Raw genomic sequence first — 17,738 nt, 5'->3', positions numbered from 1 at the left:
CTGATGCTGCCTGGCCTGCTGTGTTTCTCCAGCTCCACACAGTGTTGTCACCAGAGAGGTGTTACTGAGTAAATCATCAGAGCTGTGGACAAACGTGCGCTAATTCCTGAAGAACCTCATCATTGAGTCTTAAAAGAAGTGACTAGTATTAGTTTTGATTTCCCAAGATTCTCTTAATAGAAACAAAGGAATTAGAAAACATGAACTGGAGTGGACCAGTTGGCCCTGCAAGCCTGTTGTACATTTAAAATGATCATGGATGATTATAGAACATAGAACAGTACAGCACAGTACAGGCCTTTCGGCCCACGATTTTGTGCCGACGTATTATCCTACTAAGGTCAATCTAAACTGCATACCCTGCATTTTACTATCCTCCATGTGCCTATCAAAGAGTCGCTTAAGAGTCTCTAAAGTACCTGACTCCACTACCACTGCCGGCAGCGAATTCCACACACCCACCACTCTCTGTGTGAAGAACCTACCTCTGACATGTCCCCTATACCATCCTCCAATCACCTTAAAATTATGCCCCCTTGTAATAGTCATTTCCGCCCTGGGAAAAAGTCTCTGACTATCCACTCTATCTATGCCTCTCATCATCTTGTAAACCTCTGTCAAGGCACCTCTCATTTTTCTTCGCTCCAATGAAAAAAGCCCTAGCTTCCTCAACCTTTCCTCATAATACCTGCCCTCCAGTCCAGGCAGCATCCTGGTAAATCTCCTCTGCACCCTCTCTAAAGCTTCCACATCTTTCCTATAATGAAGTGACCAGATAGTCCAATATTGTCTAACTTAGTCCCTGCTCCTGCTTTCTCCCAATATACTTCAGCCTTAATTCCTTCTTGAAGACATTCAGTGCTTTGCCCTCAAACACTTTCTGGTCAAGAGAATTCCACAGGCTCACCACTCTCTGGGTGAAGAAAATTCTCATCCTAAATGGTGTACCCTGTACCCTTAGACTGTGGCCCTTATTGTGGACTCCTTGGTCATCAGGAACACCCTTCCTACATTTACCATGTCTAGTCTGGTTAGAATTTTATAGGTTTCTTAAGAACCCTCCTCATTCTTCTCAACTCCAAATATATTCCTCACCAATCCATCTCTCTTCACACATCAGTCCTGATCAGTGATAGCAGGTATAACACCATAATTCAGAAAGGGAGGGAGGCAGAAAACAGGAAACTAAAGGTCAGTTAGCTTAACACGAGACATAGGGAAACATTAGAACCTGTTATTTAAATTGTAGTAGGGCATTTGGATGAATTCAAGTAATTAAACAGTCAGGATAGTTTTATGAACAGGAAACCATGTTTAACTAATCCACTGGAGTTCACTGAGAAAGAAACACATGCTGTAGATAAAGGGAAACCATTACATATACTGCACTTAGATTTCTAGCAGGTATTTGTTAAAGTGCTACATCAAACATTATTGTGGAAAATACAAGCTTAGGATGTAGGGGGCAATATATTGGCTCGAATAAAAGTTCCTGACTACCAGGAAGCAGAGAGTAGGCATAAATGAGTCTTTTCAGTAGTAATGCGGTTGATTTTTAACTAACTTCCATAATGATCCAGCATTCACTTCAAGGGTAATTATGAATGGGCAACAAATCCTGGCCTTATAAATAACACTCACATCCCTAGAAAGATCAAAGAACAGCAATGCAACAAATGGTGCTCAACTGCTTATAATGCTGAGTTTACTGAGCTCGGAGATTGAAAGGGATCTGGTTGTCCTGGTGCAAGAAGCACAAATGGCTAGACTGTATGCAATTAAGAACATTAATGGAATGTTACAATATTTTGCAAAGTGAATTGAATATAAATGTTTGTGAAATTATGCTTCAGTTCTACGGGGTATTGGTGAGCCCGCATGTTTACAATACTTGTCACCTTATTGAAGAAAGTATCTAAATGTGTTGGAAGCAGATCAGAGTAGATTTACTAGACTAATAACTGGAATAAGCACATTGCCTTATGAGGAATGATTGGACAGGCTAGGCTTATATCCACTGAATTTTCTCCTGAGGTGAAAAAGGCAACTTGATTGAAACTTCCAGGATCCTGAAGGTTAGATGTGGGGAGAATGAATGATCTTACGGGAGAGTCTAGAACTAGGAGTGGCATTTTAAAAATAAGTGATCATTCATTTAAAACAGATAAAGTGATTTTTTTTTCTCACACAGGGTTGTGTAGCTTTGGTACTCTCTCACTGAAAAGGTAGTGGAAGCAGACAGCTTGATTATTTATACGGCAGAGGTAGATGGATTATTTGTTAAGCAAGGGAATGTAAGAATAGGTGGGTTTGTGGATGTGAGATCAGGCAACATCATATGAAATAGGGGATCAGGGTCAAGTGATTGAATGCCTATTTCTGCTCCTGTTTATCTGCTTAAATGGTTTATGATTGTTTTAATTTAATCAGGAGTCAGATTAGAGTTGATCAGGAAGAAACTGTTTCCAGTGACAGAAGAGTCTGGAACCAGGGGATGTAAATTTAAGGCATTTAGCGAAGGTTATTAAGATCTAGAATGCACTACCTTGGGTGGGCAGAGGTTCAGTTACACTTTTGCCAAAGAAATTTGACAGGCAACTGAACAGAAAAATGCAGAACTCCAGACAAGGGGGAATCTGACTACCTGCGTAGCTCCTTCACAGAACAGCAGCATTAACGGGTATAATTCTGTACTGTAACTATTCATGATTCTCTGATCACGTTAGGGACTACACTTTAAAAATATTACATTGACAGTAAAGCATTTTACTTGTGAAAGTTGTGTATTAATTCCTTTGTTCAATTTCTAAGAGCATTTCATAGCCAACGGAAACAGGACTGTTACATCCATCAACTTGAACTGAACTCAAAATCTGTTCCCAGTGACAAACAGACACTATATTGCCCAATTGTATTCCTGGTCCCGACGGTGAAACACAATCTAGGTCATTCTCTACAACCTGAGCTGATCTCGTTTATGCAGATCCTAATGTAAATAAACAACACAATGTCTGGAGATCTACAGTTACCCACAATCCCCCATAAGTGCAGTCCACCAAAAACTGTTCACCAAACCATACAGCTTGGCTTTTATTTCTTGAAGCTTGTTAAGGCAGACCACTCCCACCCAGTGGAAATGCTGTATTCGTAGCTTTAAAAACACAGAGGTACATCAGTTTTACCTTGTGACTCACTCAGATGGTGCTGTGAAAACGCAAATGCAAGGACAAAATAAACCTTCATGTCACTGCGGACACCCAGTTGATTCAATGTCAGGTCAAAAATCACATCAACAGTAATCTCGAGGAACAGGCACAGATTGCAGAGACGGTATCCTGTCAGAGACGACTCGTCACAATCCCAATCACTTTATTCAACAATTCTGCTGGATCTGACAATGATCACACTTTAACCCAGAGAGGGAGAGTCTGCAGACAGCACCAGAACCCGAAGAGAGAAGCAAGTGGATTATTCATAGATAGAGAGGCATCCCTATCAGTCATACAGCAGAGAGACAGCATCTCTATCATTCACACATAGCACAGCGACAGACAGAGAACAAGAATGAATGAGACCATGTATATATCTCACAAAAATGCTCAAAGAAAGAGTGAGATAGAGAGAGTGAGACCATTTAGCCCAGAAAAAACCATCAAGAGACAGAAACAGACCATGTAAATCACTCACATACACAAAAAGAGGGTGAGAAAGACAGGGAGAGGGAGACAGTGTGTGTCAAAATAAAAATTGTTGCTTCATACATCACCACAGGAGACGTCTGAGATTTGGACACAGCTATTACAACAGAATTGGAAGGACAGGAAAAAAAAACTGATGTTCCAGTAACATAGAATCCCTACAGTGTGGAAACAGGCCCAACAAGTCCACAGTGACCCTCAGAGCATCCCACCCAGACCCAGCCCCTATAACCCACCTAATCTACACGTCCCTGAACACTATGGGCAATTTAGCATGGCCAATCCACCCAGCCTGTACATCTTTGGACTGTGGGAGGAAACTGGAGCACCTGGAGGAAACCTACTTAGACACGGGGAGAATATGCAAACTCCACACAGACAGTTGCTCGAGGGTGGAATCAAACCCCAGTTCCTGGCGCTGTGAGGCAGCAGTGCTAACCACTGAGCCACCATGCCACCTTTAGTAAACATGAAACAGCAGCAGGATATCAGACATTTAAACATTTCATGTAACCAACCTAGACCTGAAACCAGATCAAGCAAAACAATCTTAGTGCATTTTTGAGAGATTTACCTAACAATCCCAGAGGTAGGGCAGAGCTTCTCCATCTCATTTAATGCTTATCTATTGCATGTGGGAACTTCAAAATCTTTTTCAATTCCTCAAAGGACATGTGCAAGAATTATCATCAGCGAGAGGAGGTCAAACTTCAGGTTCCATAGTTTCAGCAGCAGCAGCTGTTGATATTTCACTGCATCAGGAAGCTGAGAACTACAGGCACATCAAGCTTCTGCAGGTAGTGACCCTACCGTTTCAGAGAGTGTAAAAACAGAAAGGGGATAGTCAGGCAGTAAGGAGGAACAGGCAAGGAGTGCAGGAACACCCCCACCCCACCCCCCTAAAAAACAGTTTGCTGTGAAAACACTTGAGACTGATGGTTTCTATGGAAGTACAGCCAGAGCTATAGTTTCATGGCTGGTTGGGATGTACAGAGTGGAGAGGTGAATGTTCAGAACAGTAATAGTCATTGAAGATTCCATGGTTAGGGTGACAGATGAGTGTTTCTGTAGCCGCACACATAAATCTAGGAATGGTATGTGACTTACCAGGTTGTCTGGAAAAACCCATCTGGTTCATGAATGTCCTCAGGGAAGGAAATTTCATCAGACAATAGATTTATGGTCATCATTAGACTGATTCCAGATTTTTTTTTTATGGAATTCAGATTCCAGCAACTGCCATGGTGGGGTTCCAACCTGGGTCGCCAGAAAATTAATAAGATGCTGGAAAAGCTCAGCAAGTCTGGCAGCATCTGTGAAGAAAAATCAGAGTTAACGTTTCGGGTCTGGTGACAGCTTTTTTCCTTTGGTTTCCTTTCTTTAAAGCACCACCAAGGCATATTTTCTAATCAACCAGTTCTGAAATGATATGACACATTTCTGGAGCAGATGAGACTTGAATTCAGACTTTGTGGATCAGAGGTAGGGACACGACCAACATATGAGCTCACTACCATTGAGTCACGATACAAAGATGGATGGGCATCACTTGCTCTCAGCCTACCTGTTCTTATTTACCGTTAAAGGGGCCTGTATTTTAACAGTGAATCTGGGTGAGGTATTTCAATACCCATCACCAAGAGGAGTTCGGCAGCACCGCTCCTGACAGAGTGTCACAGAGTCATCCTACCATGACAATAATAGCAAGACTGACCAACACACAATCCTCGTGAAGACAATGTTCTGTCTCACACTTTCCCACATTGTATTCCATCTGCCACTTCTTTGCCCACTCTCCTAGCTTATCTAAATCCTTCTGCAGCCTCCCCACTTCCTCAGCACTACCTGTCCCTTCAACTATCTCTGTATCATCAACAAATTCAGTAAAAAATGTCTTCAGTTCCTTCATCCAGATTGATAGTACATAATGTGAATAGTTGTGGTCCCAAAACTGACCCCTACAGAACTCTACTAGTTATTGGCTGCTATGCTGAAGAAAGCTCCTTTATCCCAGTCTCTGCCTTCTGCCAGTCAGCCAATCCTCTAGCCATGCCAGTTCCATGACCCTAACATCATCGGCTCTTATCTTATTTCACAGTGTCCTGTATGGCACCTTGTCAAAGGCCTTCTGGAAATCCAAATTGATCACATCAACTGGCTCCACTTTACCCAAGTTGCTTGTTACGTCCTCAAAGAAATCAAACAAACTTGTCAGGCATGACCTCCCTTGATGAAGCAGTGCTGACTTATTCCTATTTTGCCATGCACTCCGCAATTTCATCCTCAATAATGCATTCTAAAAACTTACCAATGACTGTGGTCAGGCTATAATATCCTGTCTTCTGCCTCCCTCCCTTCTTAAACAGAGGTGTCACATTAGCTATTTTCCAGTTGGAGGAGGTTACCCTGATGATGTTACCCAGCAGGGCAATGAAACGTCTGCGAACTAACGAACCAGCTCGGCGAGCGAACCAACCACAGCATCCACAACCCGAGCTACAAATCTACTCAAGAACCCTATTTTCCAGTTCTCTGGAACCCTGCCTGACCACAGTGATTTCTGAAAGAGCAACACTAATGGCTCCATATTCTCCTCAGCTATCTCCTACAGAGCTCTGGAGTATAGTTCATCTAGTCCAGGTGATTTATTCGCCTTCAGACCTTTCAACCAATCTGAAACCCATCTAACCCATCTAACCTAAACTATTCCATTATCATCCATATGTTTATCCAATGACCATTTAAATGCCCTTAAAGTGGGCGAGTCTACTATTTTTGCAGGCAGGGCATTCCACGCCCTTACTACTCTCCGAGTAAAGAACCTACCTCTGACATCTGTCTTATATCTATCACCCCTCAATTTAAAGCTATGTCCCCTCGTGCTAGCCATCACCATCCGAGGAAAAAGGCTCCCACTGTCCACCCTATCTAATCCTCTGATCATCTTGTATGTCTCTATCAAGTCACCTCTTAACCTTCTTCTCTCTAACGAAAACAGCCTCAAAACCCTCAGCCTTTCCTCATAAGACCTTCCCTCCATACCAGGCAACATCCTGGTAAATCTCCTCTGCACCCTTTCCAATGCTTCCACATCCTTCCCATAATGCGGTGACCAGAACTGTACGCAATACTCCAAGTGCGGCCGCACCAGAGTTTTGTACAGCTGCAACATGACCTCATGGCTCCGAAACTCAATCCCTCTACCAATAAAACCTAACATACTGTACGCCTTCTTAACAACGCTATCAACCTGGGCGGCAACTTTCAGTGATCTATGCACATGGACACCGAGATCTTTCTGCTCATCCACACTACCAAGAATCTTACCATTAGCCCAGTACTCTGTATTCCTGTTACTCCTTCCAAAGTGAATCACCTCACACTTTTCCGCATTAAACTCCATTTGCCACCTCTCAACCCAGCTCTGCAGCTTATCTATGTCCCTCTGTAACCTGCAACATCCTTCCGCACTATCCACAACTCCACCGACTTTGGTGTCATCCGCAAATTTACTAACCCATCCTTCTACACCCTCATCCAGGTCATTTATAAAAATGACAAACAGCAGTGGCCCCAAAACAGATCCTTGAGGTACACCACTAGTAACTGAACTCCAGGATGAACATTTCCCATCAACCACCACCCTCTGTCTTCTTACAGTTAGCCAATTTCTGATCCAAACCGCTAAATCACCCTCAATCCCATGCCTCTGTATTTTCTGCAATATCCTACCATGGGGAACCTTATCAAACGCTTTACTGAAATCCAAATACACCACATCAACCGCTTTACCCTCATCCACCTGTTTGGTCACCTTCTCGAAGAACTCAATAAGGTTTGTGAGGCACGACCTACCCTTCACAAAACCGTGTTGACTATCCCTAATCAAATTATTCCTTTCTAGATGATTATAAATCCTATCTCTTATAATCCTTCCAACACTTTACCCACAACCGAAGTAAGGCTCACTGGTCTATAATTACCAGGGTTGTCTCTACTCCCCTTCTTGAACAAGGGGACAACATTTGCTAGTCTCCAGTCTTCTGGCACTATTCCTGAAGACAATGACGACATAAAGATCAAAGCCAAAGGCTCTGCAATCTCCTCTCTAGCTTCCCAGAGAATCCTAGGATAAATCCCATCCGGCCCAGGGGACTTATCTATTTTCACACCTTCCAGAATTGCTAACACCTCCTCCTTATGAACCTCAATCCCGTCTAGTCTAATAGACTGTATCTCAGTATTCTCCTCGACTACATTGTCTTTTTCCTGCGTGAATACTGACGAAAAATATTCATTTAGCACCTCTCCTATCTCTTCGGACTCCACGCACAACTTCCCACTACTGTCCTTGACGGGCCCCAATCTTACTCTAGTCATTCTTTTATTCCTGACATACCTATAGAAAGCTTTAGAGTTTTCCTTGATCCTACCTGCTAAAGACTTCTCATGTCCATTCCTGGCTCTTCTTAGCTCTCTCTTTAGGTCCTTCCTGGCTAACTTGTAACTCTCAAGCGCCCTCACTGAGCCATCACGCCTCATCTCTACATAAGCCTCCTTCTTCATCTTGACAAGAGATTCAACTTCTTTAGTAAACCACGGTTCCCTCGCTCGACCACTTCCTCCCTGCCTGACAGGTACATACTTCTCAAGGACACGCAGTAGCTATTCCTTGAACAAGCTCCACATTTCAATTGCAGTTTCCTTCTCCATCCTATGCAGCCTAAATCTTGCCTCATCACCTCATAATTGCCTTTCCCCCAGCTATAACTCTTGCCCTGCTTTATATACCGATCCCTTTCCATCGCTAAAGTATGGTGCTAGCGTCTCCCACAGTGAAAACTAATGCAAAGGATCTATTTTCTTTGTTCACCATTTGTACTTCTTCAGCCTCATTTTCCAGTGGTCCAATGTCCACTATTGCCTCTCTCTTACCTTTTCTATATCTACAAAAGGCTCTTGCAATCTCCTTTTAAATTACTAGCTGGCTTACCCTAATATTTCATCTTCTTCACCACCGCACCGCCCCCCTCGACCCGGGGTTTTGAAGTTATCCTCGGCTGGACTATAAAGGTTTCCCAAACCTCTGGGATTCCCACTAATCTTCACCACATCAAACATAAAACATAAAAAATAAGAGCTGGAGTAGGATGTCTGGTCTGTCAAGCTTGCTCTGCCATTCAATAAGATCAAGGCTGATCTTTCTGTGGACTCAGCTCCACTTACCCACCCACTCACCATAACCCTTAATTCCTTTACTGTTCAAAAATCTATCAAACTTCACCTTAAAAACATTCAACATAGCCTCAACTGCTTCACTGGCAAGGAGTTCTACAGATTCACAACCCTTTGGGAGAAGAAGTTCCTCCTCAAATCAGTTCTAAATGTGCTCCTCCTTATTGTGAGGCTATGCCGCCTTGTTCTAGTTTCACCTGCTAGTGGTAACAAACCCCCACCCCCACCCCACTTCTATCTTATCTACTCCCTTCATAATTTCGTATGTTTCTATAAGATGCCTCCCATTCTTCTAAATTCCAATCAGTATAGCCCCAGCCTAATCAAGCTTTTTTCATAAGCCAACCCTCTCAACTCCAGAATCAACCTAGTGAACCTTCTCTGCACTCCCAGTGCCAGTACATCCTTTCTCAAGTAAGGATACCAGAACTGTACACAGTACTCCATGTGTGTCCTCACCAGCACCTCTTACAGCTACAGCATAACCTCCCTGTTTTTGAACTCCATCTCTCCAGCAATGAAGGAGAATATTCCATTTGCCTTCTTAATTACCTGCTGCAAATAGGGGAGGCGATGGCCTGGTGGCATTATCGCTGGACTGTTAACCCAGGAAACCAGATAATGTTCTAGGGACCTGGTTTTTGAGTCCCGCCACAGCAGATGGTGGAATTTGAATTCAATTTTAAAAAAGCTGAAATTAAGAGTCTAATGATAACCATGAATCCATTGTTGTGTGTTGGGGGAAAATCCATCTAGTTCACTAATGTCCTTTAGGGGAGAAAACTGCGATCCTTAACTGGTCTGGCCTACATGTGACTCTAGACCCACAGCAACGTGATTGACTCGTAACTGCCCTCTGGGCAATTAGGCATGGGCAATAAATGCTGACTGGCCAGCAACACCCAATTCCCCTGAATGAATAAAGAAACCAACTTTTTGTAATTCATGCACAAGAACACATAAGTCCCTTTGCACAGCAGCATGCTGCAATTTTTCGCCACTTAAATAATAGTTCATTTTGCTGTTATTCCTACCAAAGTGGATGACCTCACATTTACCAACATTGTACTCCATCTGCTAAAGCCTTGCTCACTCACTTAACCTATCTATATCCCTCAGCACACTTTCAGCGTCCTCTGTACACTTTGTTCGACAACTCATTTTAGTGTCACCTTTGATTTGATTTATTGTTGTCACATGTACTAAGTACAGTGAAAGGCTTCGTTTTGTGAGCAGTACAGGTAAATCATAGCAGATCATTTGTGAATTTTGACACATTACACGCGGTCCCCAACATAAAACCATCTACGTAAATTGTAAACAATTGCCATCCCAATACTGATCCCTGAGGCACACCACTAGCCACTGATGGCCAACCAGAAAATATCCATCTTTGCTTTCTGTTAGTTAACCAATCCACTATCTAAGCTAATACATTACCCATAGTGCTGTGAACCTTTACCTTATTGTTTGTTTCTTCTTTTGCTTTTATGCTGTTCCTGACTTCCCTTGTCAACCTCATCCTCCTCTGAGTATGTTTCTTCTTACTTGGGATGAATTTCTGCTGTGCCTCCCAAATTACCCCCAGAAAATCCTGCCATTGCTGCTCCATTGTATTCCCTGCGAGGCTCCCCTTCCAATCACCTCTGGCCAGTTCCTCCCGCATGTCTTTATTCAATTGTAATACCATTAATCTGATTCCAGCTTCTCCCTCTCAAATTGTAAGGTGAATTCTATCATTTTATGCTAACTGCCCCCGAAGAGTTCCTTCACTTTTATCTCCCCAAAGAAGTCCACCAAAAATTTTATTTAGGGTACTTTTTTTTCTAATCAACTTGTTCAGAGATGTTATTTCACACTTCTGGAGCATGTGGGACATGAACCCAGGCCTCCTAGTCAAGGGGTAGAGACACTACCATTGTGTCACAAAAGTACCCCTCAAGTCTGCCTTATGACATATCACTGAATCCAAAATTGTCTGTTCCCTTTTAGGACCTGCCACAAGCTGCTCCAAAAAAAACATCTCGTAGACATTCTACAAATTCATTTTCTTAGGATCTGCTACCAAACTGAATCCCCAATGTCCACTTGCATATTGAAGTCTTTGACGATTATTGTAATAATGCCTTTCTTACATGCCTTTTCTAACTCCTGATTTACTTTCCGCCCTACATATTGACTACTGCTAGGAGGCCTCCACACAATAGTCATCAAGGTATTTTTTCTGTTGTTGTTCTTCAACTATACCCACACATAATCTACACCCTCTGAATGTGTATCACATTTTGCTAGCAATTTAGTCTCATTTCTTACTAAAAGGGCAAACCGGCCCCCTGTGCCCATCTACCTGTCCTTTCAATCTAATGCATATCCTTAAATATTTGGCTCCCAAACCCGATTGCCTTGCAGCCACCTCTGATACCCACAACGTCAAACCTGCCAATTTCAATCTGCACCATAAGCTCATTTACTTTGTTTTGTATGTTGCGTGCATCCTCAGCCCTGCGTTGACTGCACCGCTTCTCATAGTTGTCCCCTAATGTACTGTGCCTGAAGTTAGATTCCTGGCCCTTTCCATACACTCTGTCCTATTACTTGTCCTGTTAACTTTAATAGCCTCTGCTGAACACTCTCTCCCCTTTAACATTTTCCATAATATCCCTTGTTACAACTACATTCCTCTTTTCTCCCCCTCTTGAATGGCTGCCTGTACCATGATGCTTTGGTCAGTTTGCTCACTCTCCCTACAGCCCCGACTCTCATCCAGGGAGCAAGAATCTCAAACTTGTTACACAAGCTCAAAGGCTGAGGCCCCTTCAGCACCATATCCTGGATCCCTCTACCTGTCTCACTTGTAGGCACACCTGTCCTGACCACTGACCAAATACAATGTAGTTAATCAAATAACTTTAAGAGGTTTATATTTTAAAGAAAGCTTTAAGACAGAGGTATCAAGATGTCTATTGAAAATTCATAAACAGCATGTGAGGCCTTGGAGTGTAAATTGAAATGAAAGAAGAAATCCAAATAGGTGTGGTCAAACTGTCACAGAAACAGGATTTTTAGTTTCTTAGTTTTCCAGTAGCAGTTATTGCTGGGTCTGTTGCTGAAGTACATCTCTCCCCACTACACTCTCTCAGAGTTCTTCCTGGGCTGCTAGAGTTGCATGTGAGATAGTCTGTTATCTGAATTTGCCTTTTGCCAAGGGGGTGTTGATGGGAACAATTACTATATTCAAACAGTTACTGTTTAGTAACTAACTAATTTATTATTCTGTTAAGTTTTCTAGTAGTTACAGCTAAGCCAATTCTTTATTTTATTTGTTTCTTTGGTTGTATTTTAACTAGAATGCATGAATAAAGCGTGTTTTGCTTCCAATCTAATAGTCTGGCCAATTAAATTGCAGCAGGAACACATGTTGCACATACCTTCAAAATAAGAAAGTTAAGGTCTAGGCTACCTTCTTAATATATTTTGAGGGAGTTTAGTCTGGTCTATGATAAAGGGGTGTGACTGCCTCCTGAAACACAGAGTCCAGGGAACTTTTCCCCTCCCTGATATGTCACAGTGTTTGTTTTCCTCAAACAACCAACATTTGCTAAAGATGAGGCCTACCAGCGTCCACATCATGCAAATACACCACACTTTCTGGCCCTGCAACCCTATTTTATTTACTCAGTTCTTAATCTGATTTTTTAGAAAAAGTTTCCTACTGGTCTTTTACTTTGTAATCTGTAAATACTTCCCCTATTCACCTTCAATTTGAAAGTAACCTGTAATAAATAGTCAAATTAATAGCTATTACCAATCAATGAACTTACAGTTTTCCAGTGATGTAATTCTTTCTTTTGTGCTGGACCCCTGATCCTGGGCTTCAATTTATCCTGGTTAAAACAAACTTACAAAATATGAGCCAAAATAAGCAAGCAAAAAGCACCTCTTCCTCTCTGCACCAAATTGTCACACTGCCTCCAAATTCCCCAAACTACATATTTACTTGAGTTGTCTCTCACTCTGGATGTGGTCTATCCTCCCTGACCATGCCAAGGATATACTACAGGAGTGTTTTACAGAAGAGGCACTTGTCTTAGTTCACAATATGGTTTATTTCATGATAGCAGAAGGTATATATACTTTGATTAGGATGGCATAATGACAAAGGACTCTAGAAAGTTGTACTTAATATGTCTGCTCCCAATGAAGGCTAGTGTATAGCTCAACCGTCTCCACACAAAGACAGTGACAACATCAGATTGGGTAGAGCTCAGTGTCACAGTACATAGAAACAGAGAAGAGAGGAGCAGGAGGAGTCCATTCGGCCCTTTAAGCCTGCTCCGCCGTTCATCACAAACATGGCTGATCGTCCAACTCAACAGCCTAATCCTGCTTTCTCCCCATAACCTTGGATCTCATTCACCCCAATTCTATATCTAGCCGCCTCTTGAATACATTCAATGTTTTGGCATCAACTACTTCCTGTGGTAATGAATTCCACAGGCTTACCACTCTTTTGGGTGAAGAAATATCTCCTCATCTCCGTCCCAAATGGTCTACCCCAAATCTTTAGACTGTAACTTCTGGCTCTGGATACATCCACCATCGGACACATCTTCCCTGCATCTACTCTGACTAGTCCTGTTAGAATTTTATGTCTCGATAAGATCCCCCCTCATTTATCCGAATTCCAGCGAAAACAATCCTAACCTAGTCCATCTCTCCTCACATGTCAGTCCTGCCATCCCTGGAATCAGCCTGGTAAACCTTCGCTGCGCTCCCTTCAGAACAAGAACATCCTTCCTCAGAAAAGAAGACCAAAATTTCACACAATGTGACACACAAAGCCATGTATAACTGCAACAACACAGCCCTGCTCCTGTACTTGAAACTCGCAATGAAGGCCAAAATACCATTTGCTTTCTTTACCTGCCTCTGCACCTGCATGCTTCCCTTCAGTGACTGGTGCACAAGGACACCCAGGTCCCACTGCACACTCCCCTCTCCCAATTTACAGCCATTCAGATAGTAATCTGCCTTCTTGTTTTTGCTTCCAAAGTGAATAACCTCACGTTTATCCAAATTATACTGCATCTGCCATTTGCCCACTCACCCAACCTGACCAGATCATGCTGAAGGATCTCTGCATCCTCATTACAGTTCACCCTCCCACCCAACTTGGTATCATCTGCAAACTTTGAGATGTTACATTTTGTTCCCTCATTCAAATCATTAATATATATTGTGAATAGCTGGGGTCTCAGCACCGAACCCTGTGGCACTCCACTAGTTACTGCCTGCCAATTTGAAAAGGACCCATTAATTCCTATTCTTTGTTTCCTCTCTGCCAACCAGTTTCCTGTCCATCTCAATACACTTCCCCCAATTCCATGCGCTTTAATCTTGCACAGTAATCTCTTATGTGGGACTTTGTCAAATGTTTTCTGAAAGTTCAAATACACCAGACGAACTGCCTCCCCCTTGTCCATTCTACTAGCTACATCTTCATAGAATTCCAATAGATTTGTCAAACATGATTTCCCCTTCATAAATCCATGCTGATGCCGTCTGATCCTGTCACTGCTTTCTCAACGCTCCACTATAAAGTCCTTGATAATGGATTCGAGAATATTCCCCACTACCGATGTTAGGCTTACTGGTCTTTAATTTTCTCTTTTCTCTCTCCCTCCCTTTTTGAATATTGGAGTGACATTAGCTACCTTCCAATCTACAGAGTCGATAGAATCGTTGGAGGATGACCACCAATGCATTCACTATTTCTACAGCCACTTCCTTAAGTACTCTGGGATGTAGATTCAGGCCCTGGGGATGTATCCAACATCAATCCCATCAATTTTCCCAGCACCATTTTTCTACTAATATTGATCTCCCTCAATTCTTCCCTCTTACTAAGTCTTGCATTCTCCAACACTTCTGGTATCTGATTTGTGTCCCCTTTTCTGAAAATAGAACCAAAGTATGTATTCAGTTGCTCAGCCACTCTTTTGTCCCTTATTATACATCCCCCCATTTCTGTCTGTAGGGGACCTACGTTTGTCTTCACCAACCTCTTTCTCTTCACGTACCTATAGAAACTCTTCGTGTCAGTCTTTACGTTCCCTGCCAACTTACTTTTGTACTGTATTTTCCCCTTCTTAATCAATCCTCTTATCCTTCGGTGCTGAATTTTAAACTGCACCCAACTCTCAGACATATTACTTTTCTTGGCCAATCTGTATGCTTCTTCCTTGGATTGGATACTATCTCTAATTTTCTTTGTAAGCCATGGATTGGCCCGCTTACTCATTTTGTTTTTGTGCCAGACAGGAATAAACAGTTGTTGGAGTCCCCCCATGCATTCTTTGAATGTTTGCCATTGCCTATCCACTGTGATCCCTTTAAGTAACTCTCCCAATCTATCAAGGGCAACTCATGCCTCTTATCTTCATAGTTTCCTTTATTAAGATTCAGCACCCTAGTCTCTGAATCAACTACCTCACTCTTCATCTTGATAAAAAAATTGTCATATTATGGTTGCTCTTCCCCAAGGAGTCTCGCACAGCTGGATTAGCAATGATTCCCTTTTCATTACACCGTACCCAGTCTCTTTAAGCAGTAATGCCACTCTACCCACCTTGTCCTTTTTGCCTGTCCTTCCTCAATACTGAAGATGGGACATTCAGTTCCCATCCCTGGTACCCTGCAGCCATGTCTCCTTAATCCCAATTATGTCATACCTGTTTACATCTATCCGTGCGTTTAGTTCAGCCACTGTATTAAAAAAGCTCTGCACATTAAGGCACAAAGTCTTTAAGCTTGTCTTTTTAATATTGTTGGTCTTCTCCGTACTTTTCCTCAATAGCCCTGCTTGAATCTTGTCCTTCGTTTCTCTGCCTATCACTTTTCTTATTCCCTTTTCGACCTTTTGTTTTTGTCCTTGTTGCCTTCTTCTCTGACTCTTTACACAGGTTCCCATCCCCCTGCTATATTAGTTTAAACCCTCGTCAACAGGTCTAGCAAACACTCCCCCAGGGCATCAGTCCCAGTCCTGCCCAGGTATAACCCGTCCAATTTGTACAGGTCCCACCTCCGCCAGAACCGGTCCCAATGCCCCAAGGGTCTGAAAGCCTCCCCACCTACACCATCTTTTCAGCCACACAGTCAACCGATATATCCTTTCATTTCAACTCTGAGTAGCACGTGGCACTGGTACATTTGAGGTCCGATTTCTTAACTTTCTTCCTAGCCCCATGTATTCTGTTTTTAGGACTTCATCCCATTTTATACCTGTGTTATTTGTACCGATGTGTACCATGACCACTGGCTGTTCACCTTCCCCCTCCACAATGTCCTGTACCTGCTCCAAGACATCATTGACCCTAGCACCAGGGAGGCAACACACCATCCTGGAGTCTAATTTGCGGCCACAGAAAAGCCTGTCTATTCTCTTACAATTGATTCCCCTATAACTATTGCTCTGACATATTTTTTACCCCTCCCCTCTGAGCAGAACCAACCATGGTGCAGTGAGTTTGGCTGCTGATGCTTTCCCCTAATAAGTCATTCCTCTCAACAGTATATTCCCCTCAAAACAGTGTATCTGTTTTGCAGAGGAATGACCACAGGAGACCATAGGCACTACCTGCCTATCTCTTACTGTGTGGTGGTCACCCATTCCTTTCCTGCCTGCAGAGTCTGAGCCTGCGGTGTGACCACCTCTCTATACATGCTATCCACGATACTCTCTGCCTCGCTGATGCCCCACAGTGTCCCCAGCCACTGCTCCAGCTTCGAAACTCAAGCTTCCAGGAGCTGTAGCTGGAGACACTTCTTGCACACATGCTGACCCAGGGGGACTGGAACTGTCCTCAGCCTACCACATGGAGCAAAAGGAGCAAACCAAGACTTTGCGCTCTCCTGCCATGGTTTACCTCTTCAAATTCTAACCTGGAGAGTACTTTGATTCAGATTAAACCAAATCCAGTTATCTGTGGCCCTCCTTTCCTGGTCCGTGTATTACCCTAAAAGATTAGAAGCCAAAAAGAGTACTATAAGTATTAGAAGTTGCAAAGACTTGTATACCTTACCTGCTACTCACTAACCAGCCCTCTCCCTTGTAGTCACCTGCAGCAGGTCAAGACCACTCACTTTCTCTTGCTTGTGGTCCTCACATTGACTTGTTTCTTTAGTTGGAGGAGAGAGGGAAACAATGAAGTTGTGTTTGGGGTATAACTGTCCTTTGACAACACTCCCTCTACAAACCCCTGTTTATTTGCACCAATGCAAATCTTCACCCCAACCATCAATAAGCATCATCACAGCCCTCTGCTGGACACTTGTCCTCACTTGAACTCGGATGTTATCTTGCTGAGGTCCTCCTTTTGGTAGTGGTGAGTGCGCTGATGCAAATCATTGCCCCGACTATCAATCAACATCTTCACAGCCCTCTGCTGTCTGAATCAATACCTAATACAACCGGCTGGATAGGAACTTGTAATGAAGGAGAGTCCAGTTGCCCAAGCCCAATTCAGTCCCAATGACATACGTAAGACTGGAAAGAAGTTCTTCTTAGGGGCTAACTATGCCTAAACTAAGTTAAAAAGTAGAACCTCACAGGCAATAACCTCTGAATTATAACCTAAGCTACAAGAAAATTAGTATAGAGTGATTAAGACTAGAGTGTTAAAAGCATGGGTGGTGTTGGAGAAATTGGTCTCACTTCATGGGATATTGGTACTAGTACTGGAGAATTTGGGGACTGTACCTTTGGGGCAATCTTCAATGTAAACAGTCCAAGACAAATGTTCTGGC

At 42.9% G+C, this 17,738-nt stretch overlaps 1 long non-coding RNA gene across 2 annotated transcripts in view; it reads right to left on the bottom strand.

Annotated features, from left to right (window-relative positions):
- Positions 1 to 17,738, bottom strand: part of LOC125487045 — a 38,430-nt gene that overhangs the window by 7,464 nt on the left and 13,228 nt on the right. The window contains exon 2 of one of the 2 annotated variants that reach the window (XR_007265621.1): positions 17,015 to 17,110. The exons of the other annotated variant lie outside the window; for it this stretch is intronic. This is a non-coding gene — a long non-coding RNA (uncharacterized LOC125487045). The remainder of the gene's footprint in view (positions 1 to 17,014; positions 17,111 to 17,738) is intronic. 2 annotated transcript variants of the gene reach the window in all.

The sequence above is a fragment of the Rhincodon typus genome, chromosome 35 (genome assembly GCF_021869965.1).
Source record: "Rhincodon typus isolate 14 chromosome 35, sRhiTyp1.1, whole genome shotgun sequence".
Taxonomy (NCBI): Eukaryota; Metazoa; Chordata; class Chondrichthyes; order Orectolobiformes; family Rhincodontidae; genus Rhincodon; species Rhincodon typus.
The sequence above is the reverse complement of the archived record's forward strand: the minus strand, read 5'-3'. Positions and strand labels throughout refer to the sequence as shown.